The sequence below is a fragment of the Aedes aegypti genome, chromosome 3 (assembly GCF_002204515.2).
Source record: "Aedes aegypti strain LVP_AGWG chromosome 3, AaegL5.0 Primary Assembly, whole genome shotgun sequence".
NCBI classification, from domain to species: Eukaryota; Metazoa; Arthropoda; class Insecta; order Diptera; family Culicidae; genus Aedes; species Aedes aegypti.
This window is the reverse complement of record NC_035109.1, coordinates 308,386,290-308,410,674: the sequence shown is the minus strand read 5'-3', so window position 1 is coordinate 308,410,674 and position 24,385 is coordinate 308,386,290. Positions and strand designations below refer to the sequence as shown.

General features: G+C 39.6%; 1 protein-coding gene across 7 annotated transcripts in view; it reads right to left on the bottom strand.

Moving 5' to 3' along the window:
• Positions 1-24,385, bottom strand: part of LOC5566316 (dnaJ homolog subfamily B member 6) — a 435,678-nt gene that overhangs the window by 31,498 nt on the left and 379,795 nt on the right. Inside the window, exon 1 of one of the 7 annotated variants that reach the window (XM_021851551.1) lies at positions 6,747-7,043. The exons of the other annotated variants lie outside the window; for them this stretch is intronic. The gene's annotated coding sequence lies outside the window, so the exon portion shown is untranslated. Of the gene's footprint in view, positions 1-6,746; positions 7,044-24,385 lie in introns of those variants that run through there. 7 annotated transcript variants of the gene reach the window in all.

Below are 24,385 nucleotides of genomic sequence, written 5' to 3'. Positions count from 1 at the left end.
GGATAGATTATCAAGGGAATTTTGCAATGGTCTTTGCAAGATTTCCGCTCGTGGGCCCTTCATAGAGACCACAGCATCATCTGCAAGTTGTCTAAGCGTGCATGGTTCTTCCAAACAGTTGTCAATATCTTTAACATAAAAATTATAAAGCAAGGGACTTAGACATGAGCCTTGGGGAAGACCCATATAGCTAATTCTGGAAGTTGTCAGTTGACCGAGAGTGAAGCACATGTGTTTTTCTGACAACAAATTGTACAAGAAATTATTTAACATTCCAGGTAGTCCACTATTGTGCAGGCTTTCTGACAATATTTCTATGGAAACTGAATCAAAAGCGCCCTTAATGTCCAAGAAAACCGAAGCCAATTGCTCCTTGTCTGCAAAGGCTAGTTGAATATCTGATGAAAGCAACGCTAAACAATCGTTTGTTCCTTTGCCCTTGCGAAAGCCAAATTGAGTACTGGAAAGCATGTTGTTTGATTCGACCCAGTGATCGAGTCGGGATAGGATCATTTTTTCTAACAATTTCCTTAAACATGATAACATAGCGATCGGGCGGTACGAATTATGATCAGACGCTGGTTTCCCAGGCTTTTGAATAGCTATTACTTTGACCTGTCTCCATTCAGGTGGAACAATGTTGTGTTTCATGAATGAGTTGAACAGGTCAAGCAACCGTCTTTTAGCGATATCAGGGAGATTTTTAAGAAGATTGAACTTAATCATATCGCGTCCCGGAGAGGAGTTGTTTGATGAAAGAAGAGCCATAGAAAATTCCAGCATAGTGAATGGTCTGTCCAACGCATCGTCTCTCTGGGTTTCCCAAAAAGGCGGATGAGCTGGAACTGAGTCTGGACAGACCTTTTTTGCGAAGTTGAATATCCAACGATTGGAGTATTCGTCACTCTCATTTGAGGATGAGCGGTTTCGCATGTTGCGAGCCACTCTCCAAAGCGTCGTCATTGAAGTTTCTCGTGAGAGGCCATCGATGAAACGTCGCCAATAGCTACGCTTCTTCGCTTTAATAAGATTCTTCAGTCTTTTTTCGAGCTTCGAGTACTCTAAATAAAGTTCTGAGGTACCATATCTACGAAAAGCTTTAAAGGCATTAGATTTTTCTCGATACAACTGAGTGCATTCATCATCCCAACCAGGTGTGGCTGGTCGTCTTTTGAAGGATGCACTTGGAACTCGTTGCTTTTGGGATTCTAATGCACTTTTATAAATCAATTCTGTTAGGAATCGATACTCATCCAACGGTGGGAGAGTGTTGAATGATTCGATACCGAAAGTTACCGCTGATGCAAATTTTTGCCAATCTATATTCCTAGTGAGGTCAAAAGGAACCTGAATTGACTGTTCTGACCTTTCACAATTATTTTTGATAGAGGTTATTATGGGCAAGTGATCACTACCATGGGGATCATCGATAACCTTCCACATGCAATCGAATGATAGTGAACTTGAACCCAGAGACAGGTCAAGGCGGCTTTCTTTGCCGTCGGATGAAATACGTGTCACTTCACCTGTGTTCAAAATGTTCAAGTTGAAATCGTCGCATAAGTCATAGAAAATAGCCGCTCTATAATCGTCATAAGATTCGCCCCATCCAGTACCATGTGAGTTCATATCACCCAGTATTAAAACTGGAGATGACAGCATGGAGACTGCATTCCAAAGATGACGGCGGTTTATTGAAACTCTTGGAGGAATATAAACAGAAGCTACGCAAAGATCTTTACCCTTTACGTTTATTTGGCAAGCAACGATTTCTATGCCTGGATGAGTCGGAATGGGGATTCTGTAGAATGAATGGCACTTTTTGATCCCTAAAAGCACACCCCCGTAATTATCATCTCGATCCTGGCGTATAATGTTAAAATCGTAGAAGTTAAGATCATCTTCAGAAGAAAGCCATGTTTCACAAAGTGCAAATATATCACAATCTGAATTGTGAAGCAAAAACTTAAATGTGTCTAATTTAGGTTTTAGACTATGACAGTTCCACTGTAACACAGTGATCATATCTTGTACCTCACTCGATGAATTATCCATCGAAAGATATGATCGAAGCAAGGAGGGGCCACGAGATAGTCAATTCCCTGAGATATCCTTCTATTGCGGGGAGAAAAAGATCGAGTATGCCTCTGAATGAGTCTGAAACTCCGAGAGCATTACATATGCGATCCACAAGGGCCGTAAAAGTTATCAGTCCTCGCTTAGCCCGGGGAGTTTTCGAGGAAGAGCGAGGGACTTCAGTAGCATTTCTTTTGCTTTCTTGTCTAGAGCTTCTTTTCGAAGTGTATTTTATCTGTGGAGGCGGGGGCGGCAGATCTTTGCTGCAACACGGAACGGAAGCATCAAAGACCTGTTTCTTCGGGTTTTTCAAATTTGCCCCACCTCCTTTGGAATTAGGCAAACTTCTGAGGGAAGATTTCAATACCTTACGGCGCAGTCCCGGAGAAGATGGAGACTTTCTTTTACCGGGTGCGTGTACCTCCGAAGAATCTCCCCCATCGGTTTCGTCGTCGTTCGCTTCATCGGAAGACAACTCTTGAAAAGAGTTACCAACTGGGATGGCTGATGAAGACTCTTTTGCAGGCGGATTCAAAGCTTTCACCATTTCCGCATACGTCTTCTTGGAGCGCTTCACAATTGAGCGACTCTCATTTCGAATGCGCTTTTTGTATGCCGGGCATTTCTGCAAGTCATGCAGATCCTTGCTACAGTAGCTGCATTTTTCAGCTTCCTGTGTGCAAGCATCTTCTGAATGAGCTTGGTTGCATTTGCCACAACGGGGCTTGTTGTCGCAAAAGCTAGCACTGTGGCCAAGCTGCTTGCAGTTGGTACAATTGAATACCTTCGGCACGTAAAGACGCACTGGGTAAAAAACACTATCAATGCAAACAAATTTCGGGAGGACGGAACCAGGAAAAGTCACTCGAAACGAGGCTGACGGCGAAAAAACTTTCTTATTTCCTTCCATGGAAACTGATTGCAATTGTTTGCAATCCAGTATAGCCACATCAGGAATTGACCGGTTATCAAAAACACCTTTGCCAGTCTTAATGTCTTCACATGTCAGACTCGCGTCGATGATTTTCCCTTCCACCTCGACTTCTCGTGCCGGAATATAGGTAAAGTATTCCACAGCAAAAGCCTCATGCTGAGCAATCTCGTTCGCTGCTTTGTAACTAGGTGCAGTTACACGCAGCTTGGATTGCTTCACTTGGTGAATAACGGTCCCTGGATATTTACGCGTCAGCTCTCGAGAGATCGAGAGCACATTCAAAATCTTATTTTTGCGCCGGAAATAGACAACCCAAGGCCCAGCCGAAGACGGTTGGTAAAACCGCGTTCGAGCAACGAGATCTTTTGGAGGCGTATTGCCTCCATCCGAATCGTCCATGCGGGATAAAAATCAACCGCAACCAAATAAAAAAAAAAATAATAAAAATAATAATAAAAAAAAAAAAAAAAACAAAAAAAAATATGCAGAAAAAAAATTAACCTATCAGTGGACTATTTTGTACACACCTCCCCTAAATGAGCAAAGCAAAATTACAAAGAAAAAAAAAGAAAAAGAAAAAAAAAAAAACTTAACCAATCAGTGGGCTATTTTGTACCCAACTCCCCAATTCGGTCGAAAGAATCGCACCGGGAGAGAGACAGAGGAGAAGCGAAAACAACCTTGAACTCAGCACTGTTTGTTCGGAGAAGTAAAAGCAATTCAATAGATATCCAAATTGATACTTATCCGTATACAGCAGCTCGTCCACGCACCGTAGGTAGCAGAACGACCGATTTGCCTTCTGCCTTGTTGATGCTCTTGGTGCGGGGAGAAAAAAATCAATCACCGTTGATGCAGTTGGTGATGACTTTCCTTATGGTGGAACGATGCTAGTTTCACTAGCTCGCTTCCTTCGCGAAGCGCGATCGCCTAAGCACACAATTGCACTAATTTAATATTGATTGTGAGCACAAATTGAACCAAAAACCCACGCGGGCGGTGGGAGAAAAAGGCCTAAAATACTTTGCAAGAGTGCCGTGCGATGAGACCGGGAATCAGTCAACCGACTCGTACAAGCGCTAAGCAAGGAATGATCATCTGGATTTAACAAAGAATGTTACTAGGAATTTCACTGAGAACATTTCAAATTGGAACAAGTATTACTGCTCGCACTACTGTATGTATTTTCTATGTTTTTTTGATGTGAAATTTATTCAAAAATAATTCAGGTGTATGTTCAAAATTTCATTTAGGTATTATTACGAAGATAGACAAGAGTTAGTTCAATTATTGATTTTTTTTACATAATTTCAAAGGAATTCCTTCAAGAGTTATGTTCAATATACCTTCAAAAATCAACCTGGATTTCTTCTGAGGATAACCCCAGAAATTACTTCTAAAATTGTGTTCAGAAATATTTGTGGGATTTTTCCAGAAGTTCCCGATAAACTAGAGAAAATTCTACAGTTATACCTGATGAAACTTCTGTAGAAATTCTTAATGAACTTCCGCAAAGAGCTCTGATTTTGTAGATATAGTTATTGCCAAGATAATAATTGAGAAAAAAAAACGAATCTCTCCTACAGCCTACAGCATTTTTTGAATGAACTCTTTGTAACACATGAGACGAAATCCTTGAAGAATCCACTCAGATTTAACTCAAGGAAATACCCGAGAAATGTTTGGAAAAACTGCAAGAGTAATTCCCGCACAATTACCATAAAAATCTGAAACTACACTGATCACACTATAATGGTTAAACCTAGTTACTATTATTAGTCAATGTTATCCACATGTAATTTTAATGGAAATGACTTATAATAGTGGCCGTAATAGGGTGACCATTGTTCTTCATGAGACATTTTTTGATGAATTGATTAGGAATAAGTTTGAAGTTGGAAGAGTTCTTAATAGATTTCCTGGAATAATTTCTTGAAAATTATTTTACAAATCATGGAGAAACTTTGGATACATTCTTGAAGGAATACATATAGACATGGATGGAAGAATAACTGGTAAAAATCGGCGAAAGAACTTTGTTCGACTGCAAAAACAACTTATAAGTAACTCCACAACTCTTTTCAAAGACCTTAAAACAAGATTTTCTCACTTGTTATCATGAAAATTGTTTGGGGAACAATGTCTTAGGGAAACAACTGGAGAAATCGGCGAAAGAGTTAGGGGAAAAAATATTTAAAAGGAGTTAGTGGAAAAAATATTTATAGGAACATTTATTTTAAAATAAATATTTTAATATTTATTTTTTACGCTAAAATATTTATAGGAATATTTAAACCCTGGAATAATCACTAGAAAAAAATAAAAGTAATTTCTATGGAAATTAATGGAAGCATTAGCGTTGGTAAGTTCTAGGATTTCCTGAAGTGAATCTATATACCTTCGATCTATCTATCTATCGATCTTCTATCGATTCTTCTATCTATCTATCTATCTTCTATATAAATAAAAATGGAATGGTGTTTGTATGTCAAGAAATGACTTGAAAACGGCCCATTGGATTTTGAAAATTCTTCCATAATTATGTTCCTGAAGTGTTCGGACGTGATCGTGTATATAAAAAGAACGGGATATTGAACGGAAAAATCGGAAAACAGGAGCGAACGGAACTGTCATTTTGCACGGGACATGTCATTGTGTTTTTCAACAGCCTACTTGATGGCAAGATAAAGTTTGCCGGGGCCACTAGTTCTGAATAAATTATAAGAACCAAATGAAAGATCGATGGAGGAATTCTCGAAGAATTGCTTTAAAGAATTTCTTAAGTAAACCATGACTCCTTTAGTTCGTTGGAAGTATTATAGAATAAAGTTCTACAGAAATCGTTTTAAGAATTCCTGAAGCTATTCCTTAGATAAAACTGAGAAGAAATCCCAGAGGAGCCTGTGGAAGGGTTCCGCTAGATTTTTGCACTAGACGCAAAAGACACGGCAAAGAAAGCTCTCAGTTAATAACTGTGGAAGTGCTCATAAGAACACTATTCTGAGAAGCAGGCTCTGTCCCAGTGGGGACGTAACGCCAGAAAGAAGAAGAAGAACAAAAGACTTGCTACCAACGTATAACTTTTTCTTTATCCATCAGGAAGGTAAAGGCTTAGCACGTGCAGCTTTGTATCTCACAACCAGATATCTAACGATATATGATTACTATCGGCCCCGGTTCTTGAACCCGGCTTGTCGATTTGTTGCATGAATCCGTTCCACCCATTACCCAGGAGAAATCGCTGACAAAACTCATTCTATTCCGCTCGGTGCTGGGGGGGTGGATCGTCTGCGTTCCGACGTACAAGGCAATCGTGACTCATCAGCTGTTGTAAGCACTCACTAATCGTGGGTGATTTCCACGTAATTCGAAAGCTTCACGCTCTCAAACAAACCACCTCATCACGGAGCTCGAGGTTCTTTCACCAAATTAGTGGAGCAATATCATCAGTTTTCTGCGCAGTCCTACGCAGTCCACGCGTGGACTAAATATCGACGCAAATCCCATCATCATCACTTTGGTTCGTCGTCGACGACACGATGTGTAGACTACTTTCAATTCTTAATGACTTTATATCACCGAACACTAAACAACTTGTTGCTGCAAACAGACGTTCTGTTTCTCGAACCGATCTCGTAAATCTGCTACTAGGTCAACCTTGAAGAACGCACCTTGCAGCTCTACCGAGCCTGACAGCCGTCCAGATGCACAGAATCGTTCGAATTTTGAAGCTTACCTTGAAGAACGCACCACGACATATGATACGATTACGAGACACCAGCTATTAAGTGTGCTGACAGAATCCGTTGAACGTTGAACTGAGTGATTCGATTTTTTTAGAAAGATCTACTGAACCGGCTCTTGAAGCTATGCGACGATAGATACGACTAGGTAAGTATATGGCAGTGAATTAGGGAAGACACACGCGCAACAAAACAAAACAAATCTATGGCACAACGAGCACTCATGGGCGCGAGAATGATTAGCAGCGGTGCTTGGTAGCGGTTCTGAAACTATACTGACACCGGGAACACGAAGTAACAACTACCCTCGGCGCTTACACACTATACAACCACAGTGCGCCTACTAAATATAGGGGAGTATAATCAATCTTGGACGTCTGCGTCTGAGTGGAAGCTATACACAAGTTTAAGGTGTATGGATGAATGAACCTTGTCTGGGTAATGCTACCCTACCGTCGTCAAACGGTCGATATCAACCAGCCGGTCAGAATCATGTATCTACCTGAGGTGCACCTGACGATGTGTGTATCGACCAGTGGAGAACATGCTAAGTTGGACAATGGGTACATTTTTTTTTATTAAAATGAATTATTATTTTAATATTTCAAAGGAATACTTGAGGCTTGCAATGTTTTGTTGTAATGTAAGCTACCTAAAATAAAAAAAAAAACTATTAACGTAAGACCGATCAACGTCTAATTTCTCGCTAATTGTTAAACATATGAAAATAACGGGCTGTTCAACATTTGGCGATAATTATAACCGTTTAACCCTTAGATATTCAGATTTCAACGAAAACTTAATTATAATTTGTTCTGCAGGACAGTCTAATGAAGCTCACAATTACTAAAGCAATCTTAGGGTTGATGCAAATATATCTTAGAAATTAAATTTCAATATTATGAGACCAAAAACAACGATTTTCGAAACAGCCAGGTAAAAGCGTCACCCAACAAGGCAAACGAAACACCAGCATGCTATACTAGAGTGGTTCAAAAAATCGTTTTTGCTCCACACCGCGCATTCGATTCTAAATCACATTATAAATGTCCTCCCAAAATTTGAGCTCATTTGGATGAAAACTGAGACTGCACAAGCCCTACAAAGTTTATATGGGAATTACTATGGGAAAAGCAATCAATTCATTCAATCGGTCATAATGTTTGCACGTGTGCTCTTGCCGATTAGAACTAGGTTGATACTGTGAGATACAATAATCAGCTTCAACCTTGCCGAAGACCAATTTTAAATCGGACGCCCCAGTAATTAGTTATTGATTTTTGAATGAGTTGTATAACTTTGGCTATGATTATTGGGCTGATCTGCACTGCCCATAACTGCAAAACAGTCACATTCGACATTTTTGACAAAATGGAGTTAATACCGGGGAGAGTCAACAAATGGCAAATACTTTCGATCAACTTACTGAAATCTGTGAGATTGTTCTAGAAAATTCGAAAAAAATACCAAGTTGTTTTGTCACATTGGCAATTGTAACCGCATAACAGTCACATTGAGATTGTACATGAGCCTCATAATGCAGTAGAAACGAAATTTCTATCAGAATTTTTTTCTGACTATGCACCTTATATGCGATATGAGTTGTACAAAATTTCAGCCTCAAATAAGCACTTTTGAATTCTTAGTGATTTTTTGAAATATTAGTTTCCTCCCATACTGCGATAAAATGCAAACTTGGTATCCCATTTACTCAATGCCTACTTTTGTCGAATGTTACAAATATGCAGTTATGGGCAGTGCAGGCATCACTTGCTATATGCAGTAAAACATAGTAGCCATGATTTGTGCGTGCTGTCTTTCGCGCCAGGTGCAGCAATGTTGCCTGTTCAGAAGTTCAATGAGCACTGCTGAAGAATTTGTGACTGGATATAAATCAATAACTAATTACTGAGGCGTCCGATTTGAAAACGGTCTTCGGCAAAGTTGAAGCTGATAAATGAATCTCACAGTATTAACGTAGCTCTAATCCCCAAGAGCACATGGGCAAACACTATGACCGATTGGATGAACTGGTTGTTTTTCTCATAGTAATTCCCATATAAACTTTGAAGGGCTTGTGTAGTCTCAGTTTTCATCCAAATGAGCTCAAATTTTGGGAGGACACTCAGAATTTGATTTAGAATCGAATGAGCGGTGTGGAGCAAAAACAATTTTTTGAACCACTCTAATGCTATACATTGTCAGCCCCCCAGATATTGTCTATACCCGATGCAAATCATGGCAAGGAAATGGAGATTTGATTTGCGAAACTACTCGAAAAATATTCGAAAGAACTGCGAGAATACTCTCTGGATAAAATGCTGAAGAAATTTCTAGAAAAAGTCTGAAGGAAATTCATGACGTATCCCTGAAAGATTTCATTAACTTGCTGGAATAATCATTGATAGAAAGGTCAGGTCAATTTCTGAGAGAAACTGTGAATGAATTATTGAGGATTATATATGGAAATTACTGATAGAATAGCTTCAAAAATCGACAAGAAACTTTTTAGTATGATTCTAAGCAAGCACCCACAATGAATTTATTTAAAAACTCTGAAGTAGATAGTAGATTTTCTTGCAAGAACTTGTATAGAAATCTTTCTAAAATTTCCTAGAGTGACAACTGGACTTTGCACAGAGAAGCACTTTGATATGTCTCATATTGTGGCCAAATAAGTGCTCGGTAGCTTTAAAAAAAAAACACTGCCCAAGTGAATCAAAAGTGCCAAGAAATAAATTAAATATTTTTAAAAGTGCACAAAATTTTCAAAATATGTTTATATCTTAAATCCTCTTATTTTTATATTTTCCGCTTATCCTCGCCCCATCACCCCCCCTCTTTACATCCAGCCCCTGTTGATTGTAAATGCGGTCCATATACCTCCTTACAAATCAGAAATTAAAAAAAAAACAGGAACAAAAAATATATCCCGATTTCGTCAGGTTCCCATTGATGAGCTGACAAAATCGGATCCCCACTGTACTATGCTCTTCATAAGGTAATAAGAGACAAAAGCATAAGCATAGATGACCGTACAATTTGTAGTTGCTACTCCGTGATTGACTAGAACAATCGAAGTTGCACAGAGATTTAATGAATGGGGCTTGGGATTAGCTTACCATTCTCAATCTTTTTCAACTATTTTATAACGTCGAGAAAACTCAACAAGGAATGAACTCATAGGGAAACGAGGTGTAATATGAGCCGTCGGAGCAGGGCTGTTAAGTATCATGACCGACTTGCGACACTGACGAAGCGAGTCTTCTCACTGTCACTACATGAAGCTATATTTCATGTGCTCACTTCGTCGCGTCGCAATGATGGAGCTCTCACGAGTGCAATTTTGATGTTGTTTTGCTATTCAAATTTCTATCTCATTTTAGAGTATTTCGGGAAGTAAATGTGTTTGATCAGTTAAATGGATATTCTTCCATGACTCCAGCAATATAAGTAAAAATTATACCAGATAATGAACTAAAATTTATCAAGTTTACGATTCCGTCACAAGCCGTAACGACGAAAAGGGAAGCATCTATGTAAAAGTCGCACGACACTCTCTCTTTACATTTACGCTTTCCAGCCCTGCGTCGGAGTAAAATGCGCACTGTGGAACCTGTGAGATAAGATGAAGTGAGATAAAGATTCATCGATGAATTCCAAATATTTGTCCAGATATTCGTTCATTAAACCCAACAGGTTTTTTATTATATTGTATATATTTAAAACTTAAATGTTTCAAAATTGCCAATACGACCAAATAGAAAAGCCTTTCGACCAGTTTAGCTATTTACGTTCAAATATTAAACAAAAACACATAATTTGCCTATTCAAAAATATGATGATTCGACTCAAATAAATCTCAAATGCTCTTTTGTTACTATTGTCTCATATGCGAATAAAACCAAGTATTTTCATAATAGATCTTTGCGCTGTTTAGTGGAATACCTATGAGTAAATGGAAACCAAATCTTGTACTATACCATTTATTTCTACTAGAGTTTGAATTGACAGATACGCGTATTTCGACCTCAACTGTGTGGCCGTGTTCGTTGCACTAGACTCGACTTCTGTTTTAAAAGAAGAGATTAATCTTAAGAACCTTTCAAAATGGCATCTAACAGAAGTCATTTAGAAGGTTTTATTCAAAATTTCTTAAGTAATTTCGTTTAAATTAAGTTGAAAAATTTATTTTGCAAATTCTTGGAATTATTATATGAATTCCTCCGAGAAATTCTAACATGCAAAATTCCCAAATACTGAGCAAGTCTTGCATCTACAAAAAATATAAGATATCATAAGATTTTTAGGAGTAACCAATTATGTCTTGGTAGTACAGTGTTGCACTGAAATCCATGCAGTGTCGAGAATACATAGATCCTTAAATTTATGAAGCTATTGTTGTGTTTTACATTTGAATTTGGATTGCCGATAGCGACTGGTTTTACATCATCGTTTGATGTGTTTTACAATTAGTGCAAATTCACGTGTAAAACACGAGCTTGTTGAATATTTTCAGTGCACCTCCAGAACAACTTTAGACTAAAGACAGGGCTGGTAGCGGTCAGACAGCAAAATAATAGTGTCTTTAGTGACTAAAATTATCAAAAAAGTGACCAAATAGTGAATTGAAGTTCAAAAGCGAAAACATGGACTTTATAATTAAAAATATTACCACGTTTACACATTATGTAAAATGAAATAACCTTAAATACTTCGAAGTATGTCTCAACAGTTGAATGCTTTAAACGTATACAAATCACTTCACCGAATTACAATAGATATGAAAAATCATCAAGGGACAGAAAGTGCCTATCAAAAACTCTGGTAAATCTTGTACGGGGCGCATAAACGCTAGGCTGCAGAGTTAGGCATATGCTTTAAACTCGGATTCCGGTCAGTACAGAAAATCTCCTGGAAATTCAAAATTCATCAACTCTGAAGAAAGAAATTATGGCACATTTGGCGAAATGACGAACTCAATCGCCAAAATTCATTAATGTTGTTTCTTAGGAAATTCCAGGAAGAGTTCGAGAGTAAATTAACGATGATAAAGGTAGATTGTTTAGCGAAATCTTGTGGAATTTCTGGCAGAATCGAGAATTTAAAATAGAAGAAAAAAGCATCCTAGCAAGAAATTATTTAAAATTCATCCCACGCTTTCCAAAGGTAGCTTCGAAGCTTTATCTATAACCGGAAAAAAACTAAATCTGATTCCTGAACAAGTTTTTTAAAAAATTTGTTAAATACTTTTTAGTTGAAATTTTTGTTAAAAGTTCCAGGCCTCTATCTTGAATCACTTTTGTTGAGCTTTTTTCAAAGGTAGGCTAAAGATGTCTTCAATCTATTTTCCGTTGGTTTATCCAGAAATTCATCTAAATAAACTCAACAGATCTGTCAGAAATTGATCCGTCATTCAAATAAAAAAAAATCAGAACTTTTTTCACAAAACCCAACAAATAAATTCTAGATATTCTGTCAAAAATGTCAGTGCAGTATACACCTGAATTCATCCAGAATGTAAGCAAAGAATCCTTTAGTCTTAAGACACTTTATTGATTTAGACACTGATCTTAAAAAATGTTTGCATTAGAATAATAAAAACCAGTAAGCTATTGCTGGACTGGCATTAAAGTTTAAGAAATTGGCGATAATCTGGTTGGTTTATCATCAGATCACGAAAATACTGACTTTAGTGACCATTTTTCTGATAAAAGTGACTTTAGTGACTTTTTGTTGCAAATAGTGACTTTTTAGTGACCAGGTAGAGAAAAGTGATCAAAAGTGACTTGCTTCCAGGCCTGTGAAAACCCGGAATTTTCTGTATTTTGAGATACCGTAAAACGGGGTAACTTTGATAGTTTTTTCGAAGAAAACTTGAATATTTATGCATGCTGTTTCAAAGAATTATAATTTATATTTTTAAAACAAGTACTGGCATCCTAGCTATCGATTGCAGTTGATAGATTGTAAAAAAGATTTATTTTGAATGGATATATAATTTTTCATATAATCGAAAGTCGGTTTTGTTTTGGGGTAACTTTGATAATGGAGTATGAATCGAACAAAATTGAATGAATTACGAACCTTTGTAGGGCATTGCATACCTCTAGGCGTTTAACGTTATAGGGAAATTTCTGACTTAGATTACAAAAATGGTCCCAGTTTGTGAAAATACTTTTCGCTAAGAGATTTGAGACCGTATTCAAGTTCTATGATAATTAGGCTGTCAAAGATAAGTAGCCAACTATTCAAAACTACATCAAATAGTAATCGTATAACAGATTGTTTGTAAGCGTTTTGAAAATGCTAAAATTGTGTAAATTTTTAATATCCGTATAAAAAGCCTCAAATGCTCTTGATTCATATGAAAATAGCTCTTACATAAAGTGTCATACTAATATTCTTCAGTTTTGCATTTTTTTTTTGCTTAACTGATTAACAGAAATAATGATGTGTCGTTTAGTATGTGGTGGGTCCCGCACTATCAAAGTTACCCGCATTATCAAAGATACCCCGTTTTACGGTATACCGTTTTCAAATTGTAGTCTAACTTGAACCGTATATAATGCGTTCATTACTATTCTATGTACATTTGTTGATTTTTCTGCATTACAAAGGGTCATACCGTAAACAAAAACTGTCGAGTATTGTTCTTAAAAAGTTTCTTGAGGAATACATTTTGGTTTGGTGTCGATGGATATCTTTACATAAATCACAACTGTTGTACATAGTACAACAGCGCGACAGCTCGCAGGTTAAAATGACTGCACATATATAGAAATATAAACAAGTAACTATATATGATGTAATTGTAATAGGGAGAAAAAATATTGTTTTTCGAGAAACTAACGAAAATGATCCTCCGAGAATGTGATTATGAACTGTCTAGGTCGCGGGAAATTTGGCATAGACTCATTTGGAAGAAGGTCGTTTGGCATGAGATTGTCTGACACAATGGACATGTGGCATAACGATAATTTCGTATAAATAGAATTATGCCAAATAGGCGTTATGTCAAATATCATTAGTGTCAGATGGGGTTATGCGAAATGCCAAATGGCTTCATGCTTTTTTTAAGCATAATATCTCTACTTGGTTTTTTGTTCACTTGACTTCTATGTCAAAGAAGCCATTGTTGCATACGTATACACGGTAACCTCAATTGGGTTGTTTAGCAATGAAAAAGTTACAGTTTTTCGTAGCTTGTTCGAAAGAGCAGATTTTTCTAAGTATAACATAATTTTATCGCGCTTCAATATCTTAATGTTGACATTATAAATGAATAATGAAGATATCAGTGTGTACACTCAATGACGTTTCTATTTACATACTGGTAGCTCAAGCCCTAAACAAGCCAATTTACGAACTAGATTGGGGGTTCGTAAATTGAATCAGTTCGTAAAATGAAGGAGTTTGGTTCGTAAAACGAGGTTTTGCTTTTTGGAGTTGCAAAATGATGATTTTTTCAGCACGAGTCGCACATTTATCCAACGAAGTTTGCCATCTTCAGCCCACAGTCATCATTCTATATGGAAGTATATCGACCTGGCGGAAATCTGACAGACCACGTGCGTCGACATCGATCTGCCACTAACACTTCAACCAACCCAGTTCTTCGGTAATTTGTTTTGTATATTTTTTTTTGTTCTCTCCTGTCGCCTTCAATACTTGTTCTGCTGTCCGTTGCCGAAAACCGGTCACCGGGGAATTGCTGCTTGCGCCTCCGAGGTTGACCTATAGGGAGAGCAAAAAGCTTTGCTGAGTCGATTTTCGACGTTTAAACATTCATAGCGAGAAATCCCCCGGTTGAATGAGTTTTGGACAATCTATTGGTGATGCACCACCTCGTCTGTCAGCTTCTCGTTGGGGATCTGGGGGATGATTCACATGGCTCAGGCTAGGGGAGGGATCGTCTGTGCAATCGTGTCCGATGACTAGATGGACAACAGTCGACGCCGAACATATGTATATGAGACACGGCTTCCGTTCACGACTGAAACACAGGTTGATTGATGCGGTGAATCAAAGTGATGTGGTCGTTCGTTGGTATCTAACTCTAGCTTAGTATCGCAACTCACTACTCTCATTGGCGAATTGGATAGGTCACGACACACATAGCACAGAAGAGTAACTTCAACAATTTCGAATCCATCCAGCATTTTACGCTAGCTATAAAACTGCAAATTTGAGAAATTGGTATTTTAAATCTCGCTTTTTTGTTTAGCATAGTTAGTAGTATGTCACACGTTATGGTTACCCGACCATAATCACATAATAATATTATTACACATTTCTAACAACAGCAGTTAAACATAACAGAAGTTGATAAAATTTTGTTATCAAAATGGCTACATATTTTGTAACAGACTTATAACAATTTTTTTTTCTATTTTTTATACTTGTTTTTTTTTTTGTTTTTTTTTACAAGGGGGAAATCTGCAAACAGATCTCCTGAGAAGGTAACTCAGGGAATGCGGGGATGACGCACCAACGACGACCCGCTAAAACCAGCCTATGCACTGTACTTGAGCAATTCAGATCCTTATCTCCACGGAACCACCTTACGGTATTTCTTCGGGGAGGGACCAGTGCATATAGCACAACACGTGTAGCAGAAGTAGCCTAGGTAAACTGCTTCTCCTAGCCGACTTAAACAAGGGACCAGCCTCGGCAGGGCTAAACCTCTGCAGCCAACTCTTGGTCGGCGCGCCATAGGCGCTGCAATTCTAACATAATGTGAGTGACAGCCATAGTTACTGCATTCACGCAATCAGCATCCGCACACATTCTCTTTATTATATTGTCGGGGGACGTGTCCCCTCCGCATGTAGTGAGCATGCGACCTCTCACAACTATGACACGGGGGCAATCGAACACGACATGCTCCGCTGTTTCCTCCACACCAGCACAATTGGGGCACGCAGGAGATTCTGGCACTGCCTATATGTCCTGACCATGTCCTGATGGAAACTGCGTCAGGTGGAACTTCACTTCCCCATGGTCTCTTTCACCGTTGAGGAGCTGGAACTTGATCGAGAAATTCTCATCGTACCGGACTCTCCTCAATGTAATTGGATTCTGCTTCCGATTTTGCCGCAAGTCCCGTCGGAGCAGCAGATTTCTAGTTGAGTTCTCTACGTCGAAGAGCTCCAAAAGGCGAAATTTGCATTGGTGAAACTCGTCCAAGCTGAAGCGTTTCCCGACGATCTGCAGCGTTTGAAAAAATAATTCATTGTATCGAATAAATCGTCTCTCAGCTTGGTAACGCCTTTCTTGGACATTGAAGAACTGATCCGTGTTGGTGACCGGTTTGCAGTTATTAGAAGCGTCCTATGACGTCAAGCACTAGATCGTGCTTCCCGGATTTCATCCCTTAACTCGACTCCTCCTCCAAAATTGGTGAAATCGCGATGACTCCTTCGGTCGATGAGTACTGGCCATTGAACAGCCGGAAAGCTGTCCAGAGTGCTATTCGGAATTGTTACGAGTGCAGCAGAGCGAATCCTCAACCAATTCAGCAGTTAATCGGCCAACTGCCAATCCCCAGGGTTACTACCGCCAATAAAGCCTTCCCATGCACCGCAGTTGATTACTGCGGTCCCGTCTCTCTCAAGCCCGTTCATCGCAAAGCTGCGCTGCTCGAAAGTGCTACATCTGTGTTCATCGGCTTGAGTACGAATGTGGTTCACCTCGCAATCGTCAGTGATTTCAGCACCGCCGCTTTTCTGATGGCTCTCGACCGGTTCATGTGGAGATACCAATTTCATTGGGGCGAAGAATGCCCTACACAAGGTGTACCAGATGCTTCAGCCTGGACCGGACAGCGATCAAATCAACAAACGTATCGCCGAATCGTCAGCTTGGATCTTTGTTCTCCTTCGAAGAATTGACGACAGTGCTCAACCGAATGCTTTGGGGGCTCTTACTCCTGCACCTCTTGTGGAATATGATCCGCCCACTTCCGGAAGCCGACGTACCCCTGAATTGCCTTACCCAATACAAAATGCTCCAGAAATATGATCAAAACTTCTGGTGCAGATGGCGCAACGAGTACTTAACAGCAGTACCACTTCAACCCGAGGTGCTATCAAGTCAACGTTGGCGGCATCGTCATCCTGAAGGATGCCCTTGGCCCGCGTCGTCGAGACCGTGACGCGTGTAGCTACCCTTCGTAAACCCTCCGGAATCCTGAAGAGAGCTGTCTCCAAACTAGAGTGTGCCGCCGAAAATTGAATTGAAGTTTATTGAAAGTTTAGTTTGAAGTAGTTTGAATTCTTTGCAAGTTTGAAAATAGTTTTTTCAAAGATGGCCGGTGATGATATGACTTGAATATAACTAAATTTTAAATCTTTATTACCCAGCGAAATTCCCTGCGAATGTGTAGTTCTAAATAACTTGAACCTTTTTATTTCTGCCCGTATTAGTCGATCACTACTGCGCTAACTGGCTGGGCATGACGTACCATTGGTACCTCGCGTACCTACAGGAGGTGCGGCTTCGGCATCGTAGCGCTGCAGGAGGTGTACTGGACAGGTTAGATGGTGCGAACGTTTAGAGGTAACCATACCATCTACCAGAGCTGCGGAAACACACGTGAGCTGGGGACAGCTTTTATAGTGATGGGTGATATGCAAAGGCGTGTGATCGGGTGGTGGCCGATCAACGAAAGAATATGCAAGTCAAGGATCGAAGGCCGATTCTTCAACTGTAGCATCATATAAACATGCATAGCCCACACTCCGGAAGCACTGATGATAACAAAAACGTATTTTACGCCCAAGCCACGACTACATCATCATAGGAGATTCGAACGCTCAGGTTGGCCAGGAGAAGGAGTTCAGACCGACGATTGGAAAGTTCAGCGTCCACCGGCTGACGAACGAAAACGGCCTACGACTGATAGATTTTGCCGCCTCCAAGAACATGGCCATTCGTAGCACTTACGTTTAGCACAGCCTCCCGTATCGGTACACCTGGAGATCATTACAGCAGACAGAATTACAAATCGACCACTATCTGGTGATGGTCAAACGCCCAAAACTCTCCGTCGTTTACAACGTACGGTACCGACGGCCGCTCCGGTATGACCTAGAGTGGCTTAAGCAACCGGATGTGGCAGCTGGATACGCGCAGCACCTCGAGGCTGCATTACCAGAAGAGGGTGAGCTGGATGAAGCCCCTCTTGAGGACTGCTGGAGAACAGTAAAAGCAGCCATCATCGATGCAGCTGAGAGCAAAGTCGGGTACGTGGGACGGAGTCGACGGAACGATTGGTTCGACGAGTAATGTAGGCAGATTCTGGAGGCGAAAAATGCAGCGCGAGCTGTCATGCTGCAGCAAGGGATCCGGCAGAACGTGGAAAGTTATAAGCGGAAACGGTAACAGCAGACCCGCCTCTTTCGGGAGAAAAAAAAACGTCGCCTGGAGGAGACGGAGTGCGAGGACATGGAACAGGTATACCGGTCTCAAGAATCACGTAAATTCTATCAGAAGCTCAACACATCCCGCAGCAGCTTCGTGCCGCGAGCCGAGATGTGCAGGGATAAGGATGGGAGCATTTTGACGAACGAGCGTGAGGTGATCGAAAGGTGGAAGCAGCACTTCGACGAACACCTGGATGGCACTGAGAGCACAGGCCAGGAAAGTCGGGACAACGAAGGAAATGTCTTCGTCAGTACTGCGAGCGATAGAAACCCACCAGCCCCCACTTTGAGGGAGGGTAGGGGTTGTCATTCACCAGCTCAAGAACAATAAAGCTGCTGGCAAGGATGGTATTGGAGCTGAACTCATAAAGATGGGCTCGAAGAGGCTGGTCATTTGTCTGCACCGGATGATAGGGCACAATCTGGAAAACAGAACAGCTACCTGAGAAAGGGGTAAAATGCCCCATCTACAAGAAAGACGACAAGTTAGAGTCGGGCTTAACACGATTTTTACGAGATCCAGTCAATTTGTTTGTTTCGCGAATGATATTAACATTGTCGGCCGAAGATTTGAAAGGTGGCAGACCTGTACACCCGCCTGAAATGTGAAACAGCAAATGTGGAACTGGTGGTGAATGCGATTAAGACAAAGTACATGCTAGCTGGTGGGGCCGAGCGCGACAGGGCTCGTCAGTATTACGATAGACGGAGATACGTTCTAGGTGGTCGACGAGTTCGTCTACCTGTGATCCTTCCTGACGGCTGACAATAACGTTAGCCGTGAAATAGTATTGTGGCGTGAAACTGTTGATTCAGAGTTACCTGTTTAGATGTTAACTAAATAAATGAAATGGAGGGTATTTTGATGCTTGAGACAAAAAAGTGTTCCGCAGTGTTTATAGGTCACTATAGTTCAATCAAAATGATTCTGCAATGACTCAAAGCATACCGACATTTGTGCTTGTTGCATTGTAAAAAGATTATTCACACAGCTGCACAGTTCCGTGACCATAACCGTCGGCAAGAAAGAACTTGAATCGAAACAACAACGAAAAGTGAAAACCTACTTTTGTTCCGACATCGCACTGCTTTACTAGTTTCAATACGCTTAGATGCATTCATTTTTTCACTGCGACTAAAAGCTATGCTGCACACGTGTTCCGACTAAAAAAGACACGAAACTGCGCATAACCATGTGCAAATTGATTAATCTCTTTTGTGCTGCGCGAAACTCCTTCTTGACCCTGCCTGTCTGTCTGACCAAGCTCAAGTCAACATTATTATACCGACTATACCGTTGCTGTAGGAATACTTAAATACACAGAACAGAACCCAAACAAAGAGAAACTGGTTTTTCGATGGGCATTCGACAAGACAAGACCTTCATGTGTGGACATAAGTTGAGGTTTTAGAAAAATCAGCTGTTTCGATCCGAGCATGAATTTGTAACGAAAGGCATGAATAACGAACCAGGTGGTAGTATGACACACTCCGCTATTCAAAACAAAGAACCAAGAATTCTCGCTCAATGTCAGAAGAGAAACATAGAATTCTCGCTCAATTTATTATGAGCTCTCACTAAAAGCCATTGGTCATGGATATTTTCATAAATTCTATTAGTTGTTAGTGAATGGAACGCTTGATGAAACTTTTTTGTAGATCTACTTAGGTTGATTACGAGCCTCTTTCTTACCACACAAAAGGATACGAAAATGGAGAAAAATTGTAATTCTGTGGGAAATAGTGAATAATATCTTTGAGGTTGTTCGATTAAAAATATAACATGAAATTCAAGTTTATATGCATTTCGAATTAAAATTTGGCTTGATTTATTACAAACTTAGTTCATGAAAATTAATCATTTACACTAAAAATTCAAAAACATGAAAGCTCCTGGCGATGATGGAATTTTTTACATCCTCATCAAGAAACTTCCAGAAAGTAGCTTATCATTTTTAGTTGATATATTTAACAAATGTTTTCAATTAGCATATTTTCCTGACAAATGGAAAAATGCTAAGGTTGTTCCAATTTTAAAACCAGACAAAAATCCTGCAGAAGCTTCTAGCTATCGTCCAATCAGTTTGCTTTCCTCCATCAGTAAACTTTTTGAAAAGGTTATTTTGAACAGAATGATGGCCCACATCAACGAAAATTCAATTTTTGCCAATGAACAGTTCGGATTCCGCCATGGACATTCGACCACTCATCAACTTTTACGTGTAACAAATTTGATCCGTTCCGACAAATCTGAAGGCTATTCTACTGGTCTTGCTCTTCTAGACATAGAAAAAGCATTCGACAGTGTTTGGCATGAAGGTTTGATTGTAAAATTAAAAAACTTTAATTTTCCAACATACATTGTTAGAATAATTCAAAGTTATCTGTCAAATCGTACACTTCAGGTTAATTATCAGAACTCCAGATCTGAAAGACTTCCTGTAAGAGCTGGTGTTCCTCAAGGCAGCATTTTGGGACCAATATTATACAATATTTTCACATCTGACTTACCTGAGCTACCTCAGGGATGTCAAAAATCTTTGTTTGCGGATGACACAGGCCTCTCCGCCAAATGACGAAGCCTGCGTGTCATCTGTAGTCGATTGCAAAAAAGTTTGGATATTTTTTCTTCATACTTGCAAAAATGGAAGATTTCTCCTAATGCTTCCAAAACTCAACTAATAATATTCCCACATAAACCAAAAGCTCTTTATTTGAAACCTTCAAGTAGACATGTTGTCACGATGAGAGGGGTTCCAATAAATTGGTCAGATGAGGTTAAGTATCTAGGACTCATGCTAGATAAGAATTTAACTTTCAAAAATCACATTGAGGGCATTCAAGCCAAATGTAATAAATATGTAAAATGTCTCTATCCCCTTATTAATAGAAAATCAAAACTTTGTCTTAAGAACAAGCTTTTGATATTCAAACAAATTTTCAGGCCAGCCATGTTGTATGCTGTACCAATATGGACTAGCTGTTGTAATGCCAGGAAGAAAGCTCTGCAGAGAATTCAAAATAAAATTTTGAAAATGATTCTGAGGCTTCCTCCCTGGTATAGTACCAATGAGTTACATAGAATATCCAATGTTGAAACATTGGAACAAATGTCAAATACAATCATTAATAATTTCAGGCAAAAATCGTTACAATCTTCTATTGCCACGATTAATGCGTTATATGTTTAGGTTAAGTTAGGTTAAGTATATTAAAAACTTTTTTTTTCTCTTATAAGCAGGTGAAATCAACTCACCTGTAAAAAAACTGAACTGCTACGGCAAATGAAATGTAATATGTTGTTAACAAAATGTTAATTAAATCTTAAATTTGTTTTACCAAATTAGGATGATAGTGTTGTCAAATAACACAGAACACCTAGATATAAGAAATGAATGTAATGTTTGAAATAATACTAATAAAGAAATTAAAAAAAAAAAAAAAAAATCATTTACACTGTTTCACCTTTCAAACTAATTTCGGACAGGATGTTCGTATTTCAAATCTTTATATTGGAACAAGTTATTCTTCAGTTTAAGCGTTTTTGCTATAGGTAACTGTGAAATGGACACAATGGAATTGAAATTTTGACCCATGTCAAGAAACATTGATCCACTCACAAAAATGGCCTTAATCTTAATCCCTAATCAAAAGATGATGAAACAATCACCACCGTTGCACCGTTGTCTGTCATTCATAATTGCCCGATAACTGTAATTTAGTTAGTAGATAGTTCCATTTGAAGTGGGTTCTCGTGGAGTTGATTGCCATTGCCATCACGTACAATCCCGACAGATCGCGTAAAGGCAATTTCCTGTCCGACTTGGCACGAGGCGGCGTACCAATCTAAGAAGTGAGTAATATCTGTTTTGCTTTCATTCGCTACATCTCCGATCCAAATGATGCCATTTTCTAAGACTAGTCTGTAGAGCAGTTCGGAAGGTCTGACCTTAATCAATAATTCACAAATGCTGTAATTACTTGCTGCAGCACTCCATCTTGTCTCCGATGAGATTGGATACTTGTTTCGTTGGGAAGCTCCAAGATTGCCGACTTCTTCCAATAACGACCTTTCTCCAACAACGGTCGGTGATAATCTGTAGTTATGTAGAGATGGCATTAATATCATTCATAACAACGCCAAGACGGAGCTGGAAGACCCGGTGATGATGGCCCGGTATAAATCCTCGCGCCTTTCTTCTTCCTTTGGCTCAAATAGGAAGGTGTAGATTGCTCTCACACCTGCTCGCTCTGGTGGCCAGTAATTACAGTCATGCATTAGTAAGAAGACACCTTCATCTTCAAAGACGGAGCGAGAGTCATGCCTTGCGGAGCATTCAATGCCAGAAGGATATTTTCCAATTAAAATTACATCTATCCGATGAGTTGCGCTAAGCCCGCAATAATGGCAGAAAAATGATGATTCACAACAGCAGTTGCGCGCTCAAGGACCATAATGCAATTTGATTTATTGGTCGGTTGGCGCGCAGTCTAGTAATTTTGCTGGCGATAATTTACTGTTTTAACTGGTGATAAAGGCATGCTGGTGTTAAAGCATCACACTTAGAAAATATCTGCTTCATATGAGATCAAAGCTTTTTCTAAATTGGAGCGAATGCGACGAAATTCGATAAGGTTAAAGGACTTGAAGCAAATTGCAACAGAAACCCACAAGATTTCAATAGGAATGCTAAGGAACCCCCTAGGAATCTTTTGAATCCGCCTAAGGATCCCTTTTATTCCTAGTGTAAATTTTCATATTTACAATGTATCTCAACTGCTGAAAACTGAAGAATTCTCAAAACTCGGCCAAAAATTAACAGGATCCCGCTAGAAGTTCCAGATACCCGCTAGGATTGCTGAGAACTCTCAGTATCCTGTTCGGAAACCCTTTGCCTTGTTCGGACTACGGAATTCAGATCATGATACTAGCAACGTTATTATGATGCTATTGTTTGACAACTGATATAATGGTGCTACTTCTCCCTCTTCTTAATTAATATCACTGGTTTGCCAAAATCCTAGCTGCTGCCGGCCCCTTTTTACTTTTCGATGTCTATTTAAAGTTTAGTGCTATCTGCAGAAATTCCATCGGAAAATCTTTCAGCAATTTCTCCACCATTGTCTTCGGAAGTTCTTCCTGAAATTCCTCTAGGAATTCTTCCGGAAGCTCATCTAGAAATTCCTCTGGAAATCATCCTAGTAGCTCCAGTTGTAGTTCCGGTAGAACTTCTGGAATTTCATCCAGACCTTGCTCTATGAGTTCCTCCGGAAATTCCTCTGAGAGTTCTTCCGTAAGATCCTTTAGGATGACTTCAGATATCATCCGAAAGTAGTACTGTAGGAATTCCTCCGAAAGTTCCTGTAGTAGTTCATCTGGAAGTTTCCTTAGGAGTTCCTAAGAAAATTTCCGTAGAAGTTACTCCAAAAGTTCCCGTAAGAGTTACTTCAGAAGTTCCAATTGTTCCTCTGGAAGTTCCTGTACGAGTTCCTCAATAGGTTCTTCTGGAGGTACATGAGGGATTTTCATTGAAAGTTCCTCCGGAGAATCCTGCAGAACTTCATTCGAAATTGATTTGGAAGTTACTGTAGGAGTTACTTCTGAAGTTCCTGTGCATTAGGAAGTACTTGTAAGTATTCCTATGGTACTTTCTGTAGCAGTTCCTCTGGAAGTTCATGTAGATGTTCCTCCACAAGTTCCAAGAGGAGTTCCTCCGGAAATTCCTGTCTCTGGAAATTCCTAGAGTTGTCCTTTGGAAGTTCCTGTAGGATCCCATGCGGAAGTTCCTGTAGGTGTTTTTCTGGAAGTTCCTGTAGAAGTTATTTCGGAAGTTTTTGTTGGAGTTCCTAAGGATGTTCCTGTAGGAGTTGCCTTGGAAGATCCTGTAGATGTTCCTCCACAAGTTCCAGTATGAGTTCCTCCGGAAATTTCTGTTCCACTGGAAATTCCTGAAGTAGTTTCTTTGTAAGTTCCTGTAGGTTTCCATCCTGATGTTCTTGTAGAAGTTCCTGTATATGTTCCTCCACAAATTTCAGTAGGAGTTCCTCCGGAATTTCCTGTTCCTTTGGAAATTCCTAAAGTTGTTCCTTTGTAAGTTTCTGTAGGATTGCCTCCTGAAGTTCCTGTAGATGTTTTGCAGGAAGTTCCTGTAGGAGTTCCTCTAAAAGTTCCTCTGGAAGTTTCTGTAGAAGTTACTCTGGAAATT